At 42.1% G+C, this 16,078-nt stretch overlaps 1 protein-coding gene across 1 annotated transcript in view; it reads left to right on the top strand.

The window, feature by feature from the left end:
* LOC149216773 (putative CoA ligase CCL7) overlaps positions 1–16,078 on the top strand; it is a 123,347-nt gene that overhangs the window by 60,954 nt on the left and 46,315 nt on the right. The window lies entirely within an intron of this gene.

Genomic DNA, 16,078 nt, shown 5'->3' with positions numbered 1-16,078 from the left:
TAGGGTTCAAGAGAAATAAATATAACAATGAAGAAATATGCATTCAAACCATGTATACCACGATTATCTGGAAAACTCCAATTGGGGAAAAACCAACCAACAATAGATAATGTGAATTAATGTGAGTTAAGTTGAGACGCTGCATAGGAAGGCTGGCTGGGTCATTTGTTTCAGTGGACGACTGCTGCGTGTTATCACTCTGTCCAGAACCGTCGAGAGGAGGGTGGTATCTGCGTGGAATGGTTTACAAGGAGGAGTGCTCTTTGCGTTGGACAAGAGCCATGCTCTCTGCGTGTAAAATCGAGGACCGTCAAGGAAGCCAGAGCCGTTGAGTTGAGGGAGGCCAAACCCTGATTTGAGTGCTCTCTGTGTGGACCACCATTGTTGCCCGTTGCTGGCCCTGTCCATATGTCTAGAACCTGCGTGGAGCAAGGAGGCCCTATCCAGAACTGTCGAGGAGCGAGGAGGCTTGTTGCTAGCCCGTTCTAGAACCGTCGAGGAGCAACTGTTGCTCTCTGCTTTGCGTGGACCTGCTACGTGTGTCCAGAACTGCTTGCGTGAAGATTGCAGGGGAAGAATCCAGAATCTGCCTGCGTGAGGAGCGAACCGGCTACGTTTGCCTGTGTGCCTGCGTCTAGTGTGAAGGGAGGCTGTGACGACCAGACTCCAGTGCTGTCTGTGTGCTGGAGTGTCCATCCCTTGCCCACTCATCAGCCTGCGTGAGGAGCACGTGTAAGAAAGGAAGGGTGGCTTGATCTATTGTTGGTTGGTTTTTCCCCAATTGGGGTTTTCCAGATAATCATGGTGTACATGGTTTGAATGTGTATTTCTTGATTGTTCATTTCCCCTATTCGTGCTACAAGTGGTATCAGAGCCTAACAGCCAGCTATCTAAACCTTGAGAGACATTACATTCAGGTGAAGTTTCATCTATCATAGATAATTCTTCAGCAGATAAAACTTCGTCTATCATACCTGAATCGACCTGATTCGCTTCCTAGAAATGTAATCGTGGAGAATCATTGTTGAATTAAAAAAATGCAAAGCCCTGGGAATATTTTTTGGAAATTTAAAAAATCAAAAAAGTCGGGTGGTGGATTAGGATTAAGCCTTGGTGCCAAGGACCTAAGATGCATTTGAGGAAGCTTACAGGGATTCCTTAAAACCAGGGCACCTTCCTAGAATCATCAAATTCCTGAGAATGATTGTCTCAGCTTGAGCATAGGTTCTCAAGGGTACTTTGCCATATTAAAACAATGAATCTCGACATATTATAGTTGATTGTAATACTCAGTTACAATAACATATAAGTGCGTATAAACCCATAAATATTAATTTTTAGGGCTAGATTGTTCTTTGTTATAGATAATTGCATTTATAAAACTTTTTCAACATTTTACATTACATTCACCTCGCAACTTCATATCATCATCAACAGTTACGTAGAAAGAACAGTAAACATTAACAATGTAGTGGAACAATAAAGGAACAACAAAAAAAAAGCATACACAATAGAGACATTAGGATTTAGGTCAGAGACCAGGGCAAAACCCCACAAGGGGGAAAACCCAACCAAGTTCTTTTATTAGATATTCATCAATTGTTAAGTTGAGATACAAAGTACAATAAGAATGAGATACATTAGGCCTCCTAGGGCCAACCCAATTTAGTACTCAACTTCCTTTGTGAACTGAATGAAACAAATGCAAGAGAGTTGTTGACATATCACTGTCATATACAATATCACATCTGTCATAGAGACACGGTCACTTCTATCATCCATCATGTTATTATTGTCATCAAGAGTATGTTACCATCAAGGTCACTATCATGTCAATCATCAAATGCCATGCACATCATTGTTACATATCAAGAGATTGTCAATTGTCAACTATCATCAATGATATTGTCAGCAAGTCTATGATGTTACTATCATCATATGTCATCATCACGACCCTTATCAATGTCCATATACCATTGTCATGCTGAATTCATTAAGATTATTGTTTTATATAGGGTTACGGTAATACGAGTTGTTGTAGTGTGTATGCTATATATAGGTTTTCCATAAAATAGGGTCACTGCAAACAAGAATATGTTATCACTGTTATCAATCAAGATCACTATTACATAACCCGTCCAGGATTCTGCCGTCTTTCATTATCAAAATCATATTGACATCATGTATTACTACTAGCATATGTTACTATCAAAGGTATCTCTATCCAACGTATTTATGTTGTGAATCACTGTCATAGATCTAGACCCTTATTACTATCATTGTTAACGAGACATAGAGAGTCCTCTAAAGATAAGTGCAAGCTCCAAGAATGAGATGCAAGCCATGGAAACAGAATGTGTGTCACAAGAATAGGTATGCAAGCTATCGTATTATGAATGCCGGCCATAGAAGTATGACAACGAGCCATAAATGTGATCCATGAACAGATTCGTGCTAGCCACAAAAAAATCAATGAGCCATAACGATTATGCAAATCTCAAGCAAGTGATGCGAGCCATGAACTATAAATGAACTTCAAATAAATAAAGTGTGCGAGCTACTATAACTATTGCATACCACAGAGATGTTGTGGGCCAATGTGAACCTATGCAAATGAACGAGCCATATTGTGATTGAATAGAACCAAGCCATTACGAATCATAAAAGAACAAAACCAAACCATTGTGATGGAATGCGGGCCATAAAATAAATGATCCACAAATAATGACCCAAAGTATAGTCGGGCCACATAGTATAAGTATCACGCCTTAGATTTGTAAATGTGAGTCCCAGAACGTTGTGTGAGCCATTGAAAATAATTATGTGCCTCAGAGTGTTGGGCAAGCCACTGAAAAGAATTATGTGCCTTAGAGTGTTGTGCGAACCTCCAATATGCTGGAATGTTGTTACCATTGATGTCAACCCAAGTAACACCAGGAGATGCCTTGCCTTTGTTGACCAAAATGACATGGCGAATCAATTTTTTTTTGAGTCTGGATCATCCTTATTGGATTCTCCTCATCGAGCTGATTTCGGTGGTTTGTGGTACACCACAATAGCCTTCACAGTTTGGGAGTTATGCTTGTTTGAAGCTGAAGGACCCATCTTGTGGGCATCAACCCTAAAGGATGATGATGTGGCAACTTCTCTTTGGTCAAGTCAAATGGTCAAGGAATGTGGTTCTCCACCATGAATAAAATAAATGGCATAAAGGGTTGTTTATGAATATTTATTTTAAAATTAAAATGCATGAGGGGTTTTGGCTTTAATTTCAAACTCAAGTGACCCTCAAATTGAAATCGGTCTCATCGAAAGATTTTCCCTTCATCAGAATTTGAATTTTAAAAGGACTTCCCTCGTAAAACCCAAGTCGGCTCACTATGTGGAGGTCCCTTTCAGTCAAAGAGAAGGCTATAAAAGCCCATCCCACCTCATCGCTTTGGTAAGCATTTTTGATGCACATCTAATCAAGTTTGAGCTTTGAAATTTCGGCCTTGAGGAGTCCTGAAGACATAACAAGGAGGAAGGATTAGTTGAGGAGTTCTGGTTATGAAACTTGGGTTAAAGGGTTTCGTTTTTTGTATGAGTTTTTGCAGGACCAACGAAGGAACTACAAGAGAAAATTTGTTTCATATTTGTGGTTTCAACCCTCACTAGGGCACAAATTATGTCTTTGAACTAGTGAACAATCTCTTCTCTCCTTGTGGATTGTCCAAGCACGCACTTAAAGTTGTTTGCAACCTAGATTACAGTGGTTTGGATAGGCTTTGGAACCTTTGCGGTCTCTACACCAGTGAAGAAGGAGATCTCTAGATCTCGTTTCTGTGTATAAAGGCTTGTTATCTGAAGTGGCGAAGAAACCCTAATATGAAGCCTAAAACCTTAAGACATGTGATCTTATTTCGTTGCACCTTGGCATGATTTCTGGGTTGTTTTATGCAGTGATCTGAGCTCTAAATTTCCGAATTGTAGAAGACCTAAATCCTGAACTCCCTGGCCATCACAATTAATCTGTGGAAGACATATTTGTCAAAGCCATTCGACCTTCCTTTAATGCAAATCAAGGAGCGTTGTAATAAGATTGAAACCTAAATAATCATCTGTGACAGACCTACGTCAAGAACCTGGAAATTTTTTGATCATGCTTTGAAATTTAACACACAAAGACCTATAGCCTAATCATCTACACTTTTGTGACAGACTTGTGACAAGCACTTGCAGGGACAGTTTGCTATATATATATATACACACACATACACTTAAATTGCTATGTGTGCTTCTTTGAAAGCCGAATTTTGTGCATTGTACTGAGCAAGTCTCATGACCTGTGGTGAAGTAACTTCATTGAAAATTTCGGACTATATATTCAGTTCGGTCCTCAGCACATTGAAAGAAAGTTTTTGAGACATAAAGGTTGTAGGGTAGTCTTTTGCAGTGATATCATAGTGAACAACAATTCATAATTCATAAATCAGAGGTCTGGTTACCCTGGCACACATAAAGGTATGTTGTATTCTTGCAACTATTGAAGTATTGCAACCACTGAATATATAGCTCTTGTTTGAGCCTTCTGAACATGTATCTCCTACAAGCAAGAACAAAGGAATGAATATATAGTTATGAGACTTTCCTTACAGTTTATTGAAGTTTTGAACTTGTGCAAAGAGTTATTGTTGTTGCTCTAGTTTAAAATTAAGGGTTATCCATCAGGATTCAGTAGAGACAACTTCTACTCTTGTGATTTGAAGATGTTTGTGGTTAGGGTTTCATATCTTCAATAGTAAGCAATTTTAGCTATATCATCAGTATTGCTACAATAGTGTCTTCATTGACATATCCTACAACAATGCTCTATTATTAGTAGAAGACAGTAAGTGTTTCATCTTTGGTTGACTAATCAGTATGCAACTGCAAGTTTTTCTTCTAGATATCATAGCAGCAAGAGGTACATTGTCTTATCATTGAGGGTTTCTGTCATTATTGCTATAGGGTTTCTGGAGTAAGGGTTTATTTGATTGGGATTTCGTTGATGTATATGTATTTATTGTAAGTGGGTCATTTTCGATGGTACATGAGCCCACATTTCATACTCATTCTTAATTTTTGAGGGAGGTTGGGTGGTCCTAAGCAGGTGGTTGAAATCACCTTCAGGTTGGAGCCTGAAAAAAATTCGAGGTGCTAGGGTGCGTTGGAGCATCCTTCTAGTGGGTGCTGGTAAAACATGGTGTAGAAGCATCCTTTGAGGAGTTGGAGCTGCCTGATAAAACTAGAATGCTTTCTCTAGAGTACTAGAGTACTACGGAGTTGGGGCTTACCTTTTAGTTGGAGCTAAAGCATTATTCTCATAAAATTATTAGAGAAGCGTTTCGATGGCTTTTCTCCCGGAAGGGTTTCCACCTAAAATTTTGGCGTCTATTGTCTTTGATTCTATGCATTGTTGATTTATGATTTTAATTTGATGATGAAAATAACTAATGCTCTAAAAAGAAAAATTAACTAATTGTAAGTGAAATATTGATTCATCCCCCGTCTTAGTATTTCCAACACCATATAACAAACCATATGAATCACAAAGAGATGTATATCAAGCAACTGCAATTGCGGGCCTCAGAAATATGGTGCGAGTTGACCTACCTCAAAGCTCGAATTTGTTTCATCATGGAAGAGGATCATTGCCAATATATAGTTGTTGGTTTATACGAAGGGTCACGACTTTAAGTGAGCCGACTTGACCAAATTTGAAATTCCAAATTTAATGTTTCCCTCTTTTAATTTGAACCGACCTTCATAATTTTCTCTTAACCCCAAATAAATTTAATCACATCAATTAATAATTAATATTTGTTTGTCTATTCAAGTGCCGGATCTCTACAGGAAGGGGTTCTATGGGAATTTCTCCTTGGCTGCAATTTCAACAATAAATATTAAAAACATCACATCATTCATGCTAATTTACATCTAGTGTATATAATGTGAACTCATGTAATATGACCTCGGCAACCTAGGTCATAGCAAGGAACTACCCAAACTTATAAAATAGATAAGTTAATCAATAACTTATGAAATGATAGGTTATCTGAGTAAACATCCAATAATCTGCTACAATCATGCAAGTGATTTTGTGATTCTTGGAGATGGCAACCAATACACCATTCAAAAATTCATTACCATCCTTTACAAGTTAGATAGCTAGTCAACTATGGATATACAATGATTTAGGCATTCATCCATGAATCTTACAAAACCATATATCAACCATTAACATCACAAGCATAGTCATCCTTCATAATTCTCATATGCATAAATCATTATACTTATCTGAGTCAGTCAGAATTGTTGGCAACTGAAGGAGGTACTTCCACTCTCCACCCAACCATAGACCGACTACACTTGTAATCTTTCTTGCAGTTGACCACCCCCGAGTCGGATCCAGAGTCTGAGGGGATGCTTGCATAGGGGCAATTCAGACCAACAATCAAACACTAAGAAAATGGAGTCCACTGCCCAAGTGGTTCATCAACTACTCTTTCGGCAATAAGCATCGAAGTGACTCACTTATTCTCTATCATAAGGCTACACTCAAATTCCAAAAGGGTATATTGCTCAATTCCAAAGGATTGATTCCACTGTGAAGGTCGTTAATCAACCAGTTGGCAAGCACTTAGTAAGCACTAAATGGTTCATCAGTCTAATTGCAAACACCCGACGATTTTCTTCAGGGATTGATTCCATGATAAGGGTGGTTCATCAGCCAATTAGCAAGCACTTAGCAGGCACTAAGTGGTTCATTAGTCTAACAACAAGCACCTAGAGTTTTTATCCAGGGATTGATTCCACAATGGGGCTGGTTCATCAACTAGTTAGCAAGCACTTAGCAAGTGCTGAGTGGTTCATCAGTCTAACTTCAAGCACCCTGTGGTTTTATCCAGGAATTGATTCCATGATGAGGGTGGTTCATCAGCCAATTAGCAAGCACATAGCAAGCACTAAGTTGTTCATTAGTCTAACTGCAAACACCTAGTGGTTTTATCCAATCCTCTGCAAGAAAGAAATGTCCGCACTCCATTGATAGTTTAAAGTTTAAACAATAATTTGCTAAATAATTGAATTCTAATCGAGCAATCAAACCCCAATTTCCCTTCTATTTTGCAAATATGTAATATTTCTCCTATGTCCCCTAGAACAACTGAGAGAGAACAACGCCTCCACTGTTTAATGCGTTTTCCTTGCGAGCGCATATCTTGGCTCTTCAGGCGTTGTCTCCTCAATTTATGAGGGGAAAAAAGGGAATGGGCAGCACCTTCCCTTCCATCGCCCTAGTTCAATCTCTTAATAGCTTGTCAGTGAACTCTACCAACTCCATTTTGGCCCCAATCACATCACAACGCAATCTTGTTAGGTAATGGTGTCCCGAGCTTGCAAGCAACTGTGGCATTTGATTCGAGTGGGTATGGGTCATGAATTTTCAACACAAGAGGGAAAACAACCGACTTTAGACATTAAACTTGGCTGGGCATGGCTTTCAAAATACACCAGCAGGCAAACTTCCCTCACACCGAGGATCCATAAGGTTATCCTTCAATAGTTTTAATTAATTAATTTTAATTAATATTTGTTAGATATTTAATTAGAGGTTCGGCCAATTGTGGTTTTCCCCCACGCTCGTATTGCAGTCACATTTGTTATTACAAAGAGCAGGGGTAGAATAGGGTGATGTTACACTGGATGACAAGGGACGCCTTATACTAGCACATCGACCCCCAAAACTTGAGAGAGTGCACCATGTCATCCTTTTAGCCCCCTTGGAGATGATGCAGGGCACCCAGAGTAAGGTTTTGACACATGGAAGCATTTTTTATCTGAAAATCACTCATGAATGATCTCAGTTAATTAATGAAGGTATTACAGACTCATGTGCTGGGGTGTGTCTATGTTATTTTAGGCAATGGATCAATAAGATTGCGAAATACACAGACACTTGAAACAGTAAGAGAAACACAGTAAGCAAATACAGAACACAACAAATTTAATAAGGAGTTCACCCAATCCTCTTGGGCTACGTCTCCTGGTCCAGCTTCAGTGGTGGCCTTTTCTATTGTGTCTTAAGCAGAGATTTTACTGTAAAAATTTCTGTTTTCCCACCCCGGTTTTCAGTTTCTCCTTATTTCTCCCATGTAGTTAAATGCCCATTCCCATAACCATACATTTAACAGACTGAAAAAAATAAATATTGCTGAAAACACAAATTCTGGAAATTTTTCAGAATGCTGGAAATTGCAGAATTAAAAATCAGCAATTAAAAACAACCATTAAAACACATTAAAACACTGATATTTTTGGTCAACTTGACCCTGGAAAAACCCCCTACAACTCTTGGGGAAAACCAGTTTGAGAGCTCTTCTTTATTTCTGAAAATTGTCTTTTTACAGTGAGAATTATTCAGCAAAAAATCAGCAAGCAAATTTACAACTTATCTCCTTTCCCGTGCCTCACAGCAATCTGGAAATTACAGCAAACAGGACAGCAATAAATGCTGTACGACCTCCGTTTTGTGTGCAGAAAAATCAGCAAACTGCTCCTCGATTTTTTTGCAAAAATCTGCCTTTCACCATGTGCTGAATCAGCTGTACAAATCTGCTCAACTGCTGCCTTGGAATGTGTGCCAAGCTGCTGTCTCCTTCTCCTTCCTGCTCATAAATCTCTCTTGCTCTCTTGCTCTCCTTCTCCCAATCTGCTCATGAAAGAATGAATGACCTTTTCCTCCTTTAATATAACTCCAAGTGACTTTTGGGTGATCTCTAAATCCAATGGCTGAAATAGATTTAGATCAATGGTTGAGATTAAATGCTCATTTAAATCTCACTTTCTATTTTTTAATTCACCCCACTTTAATAAAGACCCACTTAGTCATTTATTTCCAAAGTCACTTTTCCTTTCTAATTTTTCATTGACTTTATAAAAGTCACTTTAAAATTAGACTTAATAACTTTATCACTTAAAGTCACTTTTAAATTAGATTTAACTTTATAAAATTATAAAGTCACTTTAGGAGAAAAAGTAAATTCTTTTGGACACTTTTCCCTAGGCCAAAGATCAAAGCCTAAGGGAACCACCTGTCCTCCGGTACCAAATTTCAACACTCCCTCTTACCGAGGAAGGTGTTCCTCACCACACCCATCTTGTCTCTGAAGTAGACATGCTTGCCCCGTGGTAAGGCTTTGGTAAGGATATCTGCAACCTGCTCATCAGTGGAAATATACTCAAGCTTCACAGCTCCCTTCTGAACATAGTCTCTGATGAAATGATATCTGATCTTGATATGCTTTGACCTGTCATGAAATACTGGATTCTCCGTGAGTTTAATGCAACTCTGATTATCACAGTAAATCACTGAAGGTCTCAACGGCTGACCAAATAAGCCAAACAACATCTTGCGAAGCCAGATGGCCTCACAACTAGCTAGACTGGCTACCATATACTCTGCTTCCGCTGAACTCAGTGCTACTGACTGCCGCTTCCGGCTGAACCATGACACTACTGCTGAACCCAACCCAAAACAACACCCTGAAGTGCTCTTCCTATCAGAAGCACAACCTGCCCAATCAGAATCAGTGTATCCTGCCAATCTCACTCCATCTCCCTGCCTGTAGTCCAGACCATAATCCACTGTCCCCTGCAAGTACCGCAAAATGTGTTTTGCAGCCACCCAGTGAACCTTCCTAGGCTCACACATAAACTGACTCATCGTGTTGACTGCAAAACAGATATCTGGTCTAGTGTTGATCAAATACATCAAGGAACCAATCAGCTGCCTGTACAATGTGGGATCCACCAACTCGGAATCCGAAGCATGAAGCTTCTTCCAGTTGGTGATCATCGGTGTCGACATGGGTCTACAATCCTCCATGTGGAATCTGCTAAGGATGTCCACAATATACTTCCCCTGCCCCAGGAAGAAATGCCCCTCCTCCTGCCACACCTCCAAACCCAAAAAGTAATGCATCAAGCCGATGTCCTTCATCTCAAACTCCGCCGCAAGATCTCTCTTGCAGTGCTCTATGAGTCTCTCTGCACCTGTAATGATCAAGTCATCCACATACAGCACCAGAATGAGAGGCTCCTCACCAATCACAATAAAGTAAAGGTTCGGATCTGCCTCACTCTTTGTGAAACCCATCCCCTGCAAGTATGCATCTATCCTGGAGTACCAAGCTCTGGGAGCTTGCTTCAGGCCATAAAGGGCCTTCTTCAATCTGCACACATGGGACTCCTTCCCATGCACCTCAAAGCCCTGTGGCTGCTCAATGTACACCTCCTCCTGTATGAAGCCATTGAGAAATGCGGTCTTCACATCCATCTGGTGGATCTTCCAACCCATCTCTGCTGCTATCGATATAATGGAGCGGATCGAAGTATATCGAGCCACGGGAGCGAAGGTCTCCTCATAATCAACTCCCTCTACCTGGGAGAACCCTCTAGCCACAAACCTCGCTTTGAATTTCTCAATGCTGCCATCTGCAGCATGCTTTACCTTGTAAAGCCATCTGGAAGTAACCACGGATTTGCCCTCAGGCCTCGGCACCACCTCCCAAACATCATTCTTCATGATAGAAGAATACTCCTCCTGCATGGCCTCTCTCCAGACCTGCTGGCTAGCTGCCTCCTCATAGCTAGAAGGCTCAGAGTCAAGGATGCTGGTAACCATCGCCATATAACTACAAAACCTCTCAGGTGGTCTACTCTCTCTGATCGGCCTCTTCGGCTTAGCAACAGATGTGGCATCTCTCAAGGTGTCCTGAAGCCACTTGGGCTTCCTCTTCCCTGAGCGCACTTCTTCCACCGGAGAATGAAACTCCTCCTCCTCATCATCATCAGTAGCCTGAACTCCTGACTGTCTGTCTGCTGTCTTCCTGCCTGCACCTGAACCTGTAGAAGCTGAGGTACCGTGTGAACTGTCCATCAGTGGACTCCCTAGTGAACTGCTCTGCATGCTGCCCGGAGCACCACCCCTCTGGCTCGATGAGCCACTGCTCACTGACGGACCTGACATCCTCATAGATGTACCTCCGGATCCTCCTGATCCCTGCGACTGACTCAACTGCTGCTGAGGGTCTGGCTGATCCAGATACTCTAACTCCCGTGACCTCCTAAAGGCCCTGTCCTCCTCGAACTTCACATCCCGTCTGACAACAACTCTCCTCTGTGCAGGAATGTAAATCCGAAAGGCCTTTGAGGTCTCACTGTAGCCCACAAAGATACCCTTCTCTGCGGTGGGCTCTAGTTTGGTCCTCTTCTCCTTGGGTATATAGGAGTATGTAATGCATCCAAAGATATGAAGATGACCAAGATCAAGCTTCTTCCCAGAGAAAGCCTCCTCCGGAGTCATGTGCCCCAAGGCACGATGCGGACTCCTGTTCTGCAAGTAAACAGCTGTGTTGCAGGCCTCTGCCCACAAGAACAATGGCAACCCCTGATCATGTAACATAGCTTTGGCAGCCTCTATGATGGATCTGTTCTTCCTCTCCGCAACCCCGTTCTGCTGGGGGTTGTAAGGAACAGTGAACTCCCTCCTAATGCCTGCCTCCGCACAATAGTCAACAAACTCTCCAAGGGTGTACTCTCTTCCATTGTCCGACCTCAAGGACTTGATCTTTCGGCCTGTCTGTGTCTCCACAAGAGCTTTGAACTCCTGAAACCGCTTGAAGACCTCACTCTTGGTCTTCAAGAAATAAATCCAGGTCCTCCTGGAGTGATCATCAATGAATAAAACATAGTACTCATACCCACTCAAGGAAACATGAGACATCCGACCGCTCACATCGGAATGAATTAAATCAAGTATCCCCGTCGCTCTGCTGTCACTGCTGGGAAAAGGGGATTTGGCAAATTTGCCCATCGCACAACCTCTGCAAGTATCAAAGTGATCAGTACTGAAATCTGGCACACCTGTAGTGATCTCCCGCAATGTCCTCAAGGCTCCATGATACATATGTCCCATCCTGCGGTGCCAAATCTCACACAGCTCAGAACTGCTAGCTCTGCTGTCGGTACTACTGCTCAATGCCAAAAGGGGCTGAAATGCAAACTTGTACACCTTTGCATGGCGTACACCTATCACTCTAGCTGAATCAGCTGGAGTGTCCCTGGGATACATCAACACCTGTCCTCCCCTGAACAGTACGTCATATCCTCTGTCCTCCAAAGCTGAGACGGATATGAGGTTCTTCCTCATCCCTGGCACATAAAGAACCTCTGACACCTTCAAGGGAGGTTTGGACTCCCTCTGAAATGTCACTGTCCCCACCCCGACTGCTCTAACAACTCTGTCATCACTGAGTACTACCTCAATATCAGTGCCACTCTGTGAAAGCTCTGAGAAGTACTCACGGACTCCTGTTATGTGACGTGAAGCCCCACTGTCCACATACCAAATACCTGTAGATGCTCCGCTAATCGAGGGAAAAGCATGCTCCCTTTGAACCTGTGTGGCAGGTGATCCTGCACTAGAGGACTCACATGTAGTGAACGCAAACTCCCGGTCAAAACGACCTGCAAAGTCCTCAATCTCAGCTGAAGCTGCCACGTCCTGGTTCTTTCCCTTCTTCTTCTTCTTCTCCGGACACACAACTGCATAGTGTCCCATCTTTTGACAATTCCAACACTTCACCTTGGAATAGTCCTTCTGTGTGTTCCCCGGTTTACCTTTACCTTTGTCTTTGCCCCCACCACTGCTTGTGGAAGCCTGCTTCTTCCCTTTGCCTTTCTTGCCTCCTGCCACCAGTGCTACATTCTCATCCTGCTCAACTGGCTTGGCTGCCCCAAGCTGTCCTTTCCTGATCTCTGTCTGAATGCAATCATCCCAAAACCTCTCCCATGTGGGAAGGGTCTCACGTGCACAAACCCCATCAGCAAAGTTCAACCATGAACGGGGGAGGCCATTCACTGCAATACGCACCAACTCAGTGGATGGAATGGCCTCTCTAATCGTTGCCAACTCATCTCTCACATTGGTAATCTTTGTGAGATATCCAGCTGCACTATCATTACCCATCTTAATGTTCTTCAGCTTCTCCTTCAGGACCATCTTCCGGTTCTCATTGGTACTCTGGTAGAGATTGGACAATGCTGTCCACATCTCATGGGCATTGCTCTTTCCTCTCACATGAGGAATGCAATGGTCTTTGATTCCGTCTAGAATCAGCCTCTTACCCTTATTGTTTTTCTTTTTATACTCAGCCAACTGAGTAACATCAGTGGGCACAACAACAGGGTTCTGTGCGGTATGCACCATGATATCCCAGACTTCTGCCTCCTCAAAGATACTCTGCATTCTCTCCTTCCAAACGCTGTAATTTATATGCCCATCCAACCTATCCTCCACCCTCAATCCCAATGACATCCTGCTGTCCTAAAACTGAAAAATAGCACTGCTGTAGTAAAGATAAAACTGTTGTTTATGAAAAAATCAGCTTGTTCTGAGTGAAAAATCAGCAACTGTAATTTTTCCTTTTGCTGTCCCAAACTGCCCTTCAGCACTCAAGCTCTGATACCATGTAAAAATTTCTGTTTTCCCACCCCGGTTTTCAGTTTCTCCTTATTTCTCCCATGTAGTTAAATGCCCATTCCCATAACCATACGTTTAACAGACTGAAAAAAATAAATATTGCTGAAAACACAAATTCTGGAAATTTTTCAGAATGCTGGAAATTGCAGAATTAAAAATCACCAATTAAAAACAGCCATTAAAACACATTAAAACACTGATATTTTTGGTCAACTTGACCCTGGAAAAACCCCCTACAACTCTTGGGGAAAACCAGTTTGAGAGCTCTTCTTTATTTCTGAAAATTGTCTTTTTACAGTGAGAATTATTCAGCAAAAAATCAGCGAGCAAATTTACAACTTATCTCCTTTCCCGTGCCTCACAGCAATCTGGAAATTACAGCAAACAGGACAACAATAAATGCTGTACGACCTCCGTTTTGTGTGCATAAAAATCAGCAAACTGCTCCTCGATTTTTGTGCAAAAATCTGCCTTTCACCATGTGCTGAATCAGCTGTACAAATCTGCTCAACTGCTGCCTTGGAATGTGTGCCAAGCTGCTGTCTCCTTCTCCTTCCTGCTCAGAAATCTCTCTTGCTCTCTTGCTCTCCTTCTCCCAATCTGCTCATGAAAGAATGAATGACCTTTTCCTCCTTTTCCTCCTTTAATATAACTCTAAGTGACTTTTGGGTGATCCAAGTGACTTTTGGGTGATCTCTAAATCCAATGGCTGAAATAGATTTAGATCAATGGTTGAGATTAAATGCTCATTTAAATCTCACTTTCTATTTTTTAATTCACCCCACTTTAATAAAGACCCACTTAGTCATTTATTTCCAAAGTCACTTTTCCTTTCTAATTTTTCATTGACTTTATAAAAGTCACTTTAAAATTAGACTTAATAACTTTATCACTTAAAGTCACTTTTAAATTAGATTTAACTTTATAAAATTATAAAGTCACTTTAGGAGAAAAATTAAATTCTTTTGGACACTTTTCCCTAGGCCAAAGATCAAAGCCTAAGGGAACCACCTGTCCTCCGGTACCAAATTTCAACATTTACAATAAGGAGCTCAATTTGAGTCTCACTTAACAGATGATGATCTGTAGGGTGGTACTTGGATTCCTCTAGCCTCTAGAGTACATAGACTCCCCCTTACTGAATCCCGACCTCAACTGGTCTCGATGGCATGAGCCCAATTTGGTACTCAATACTGGACAGGTACACACAGAGGAGTTGCTTGAACCTCTCAAGCCTTCTCTGGGGTTCACAGACTCTCGGACTCTTTCTGTCTCTGTCTGCTCGATGCTGCCTTTGCTCTGCAGGTCAGCTCGGCTTCTCTGTTCTTTGCGATTCACTTTTTTTCTCTCTTCTTCTGTCTTCCTCCTTGCTCTTTGTCTGTTCGTGGCTTAAAGCCAATCTGCTCCCTGACTGTTCGTTTCCTCTTCCCGACTCTCTGGATTGCCTGCCTCTGTCCACTGGAATTCCCTGCTCTGCGTCATTGTCGCTGTGTAACGCTGCACAGAGAGGTGGCCACTTGTTGCCTTACGAACTGAGTGTTAGTTTTCTTTAAATGGTCGTTATTTCCGTTACTCCAGGATTTGCCTGTGAAATTGATTCTTCTGCCAGCTCATCGGTCATGTCGGACCTCAAATCTTTATGTGCCTCAGTCTATTCCCTCATCGAATCCGGTTATCCATCGGGTTAATTCTCCGCCGTTGATCTGGAGCCTCCAAATCCTACGGTCTCCATTTATATCGCATGGGTAAGTTGCTCGACCGTTACTCACGCGATGTAAGCGGTTTTCTCTCTCATCCGCTGGACACACGTCGCCCAATGTATGGCATCGCGCTGAACTCGGCCAAACCCGCTTACCGCTCGAAGTGCACGTGATATCCTGTCGGTTTTGGGCATGGGACCCGCCTTCTAACGTTTTCCGCATGGTTTCCTTGTTTTCCTCGTGACCGAGCGCTCGGGGCTTTCCTTCTCTGAGGGTTTTGTCCTGCGATACGTGATTAGCGTAATCGCGTATCAGAAACTGCCTCTGTTTCTGGATCCGGGCTTCCGATTGCCAATTTGCGTCCATGCGCGGTCTCCATGGGCCAACGGTTAGCGCGCTTTGACCGAGGGTCCTCATTGTTTTGTTCTGGCCACAATTGCCATTGTCTAGAGGTCATTTCTGATAAGCTTGTTATTCATAAGATTTGATCTGACATAATTTTGAAATAGTCATGAAATATGTTTAAGGATCCCATTCGGATCACGGCCTTCCCACTGAAAAAGCTTTTGGACCACCAAAAGTTGGTTTTCAAGCATTGACTAAGTGAGGATATAACTGTCTCACTTGTCCAATCTCTATCCATTTTGCATTGCTTGGCTTTGAACCCTTGAATCCAATCCTGAGGTACTCAACATCTCCCCTGCACGTCGTCCTCACCTTCTTGTCCAGAACTGTGTCTTCCTGCAATTCATTGAGATATTCAGGTAACAGGTCATCAATAGAAGGCAATTGACTTTGCTCTTCGAGATCTTCA

Source organism: Pinus tabuliformis, chromosome 1_1 (genome assembly GCF_031772625.1).
Source record: "Pinus tabuliformis cultivar Carrire ecotype Pingquan chromosome 1_1, CPIR1, whole genome shotgun sequence".
NCBI lineage: Eukaryota > Viridiplantae > Streptophyta > Pinopsida > Pinales > Pinaceae > Pinus > Pinus tabuliformis.
The sequence above is the reverse complement of the archived record's forward strand: the minus strand, read 5'-3'. Positions and strand labels throughout refer to the sequence as shown.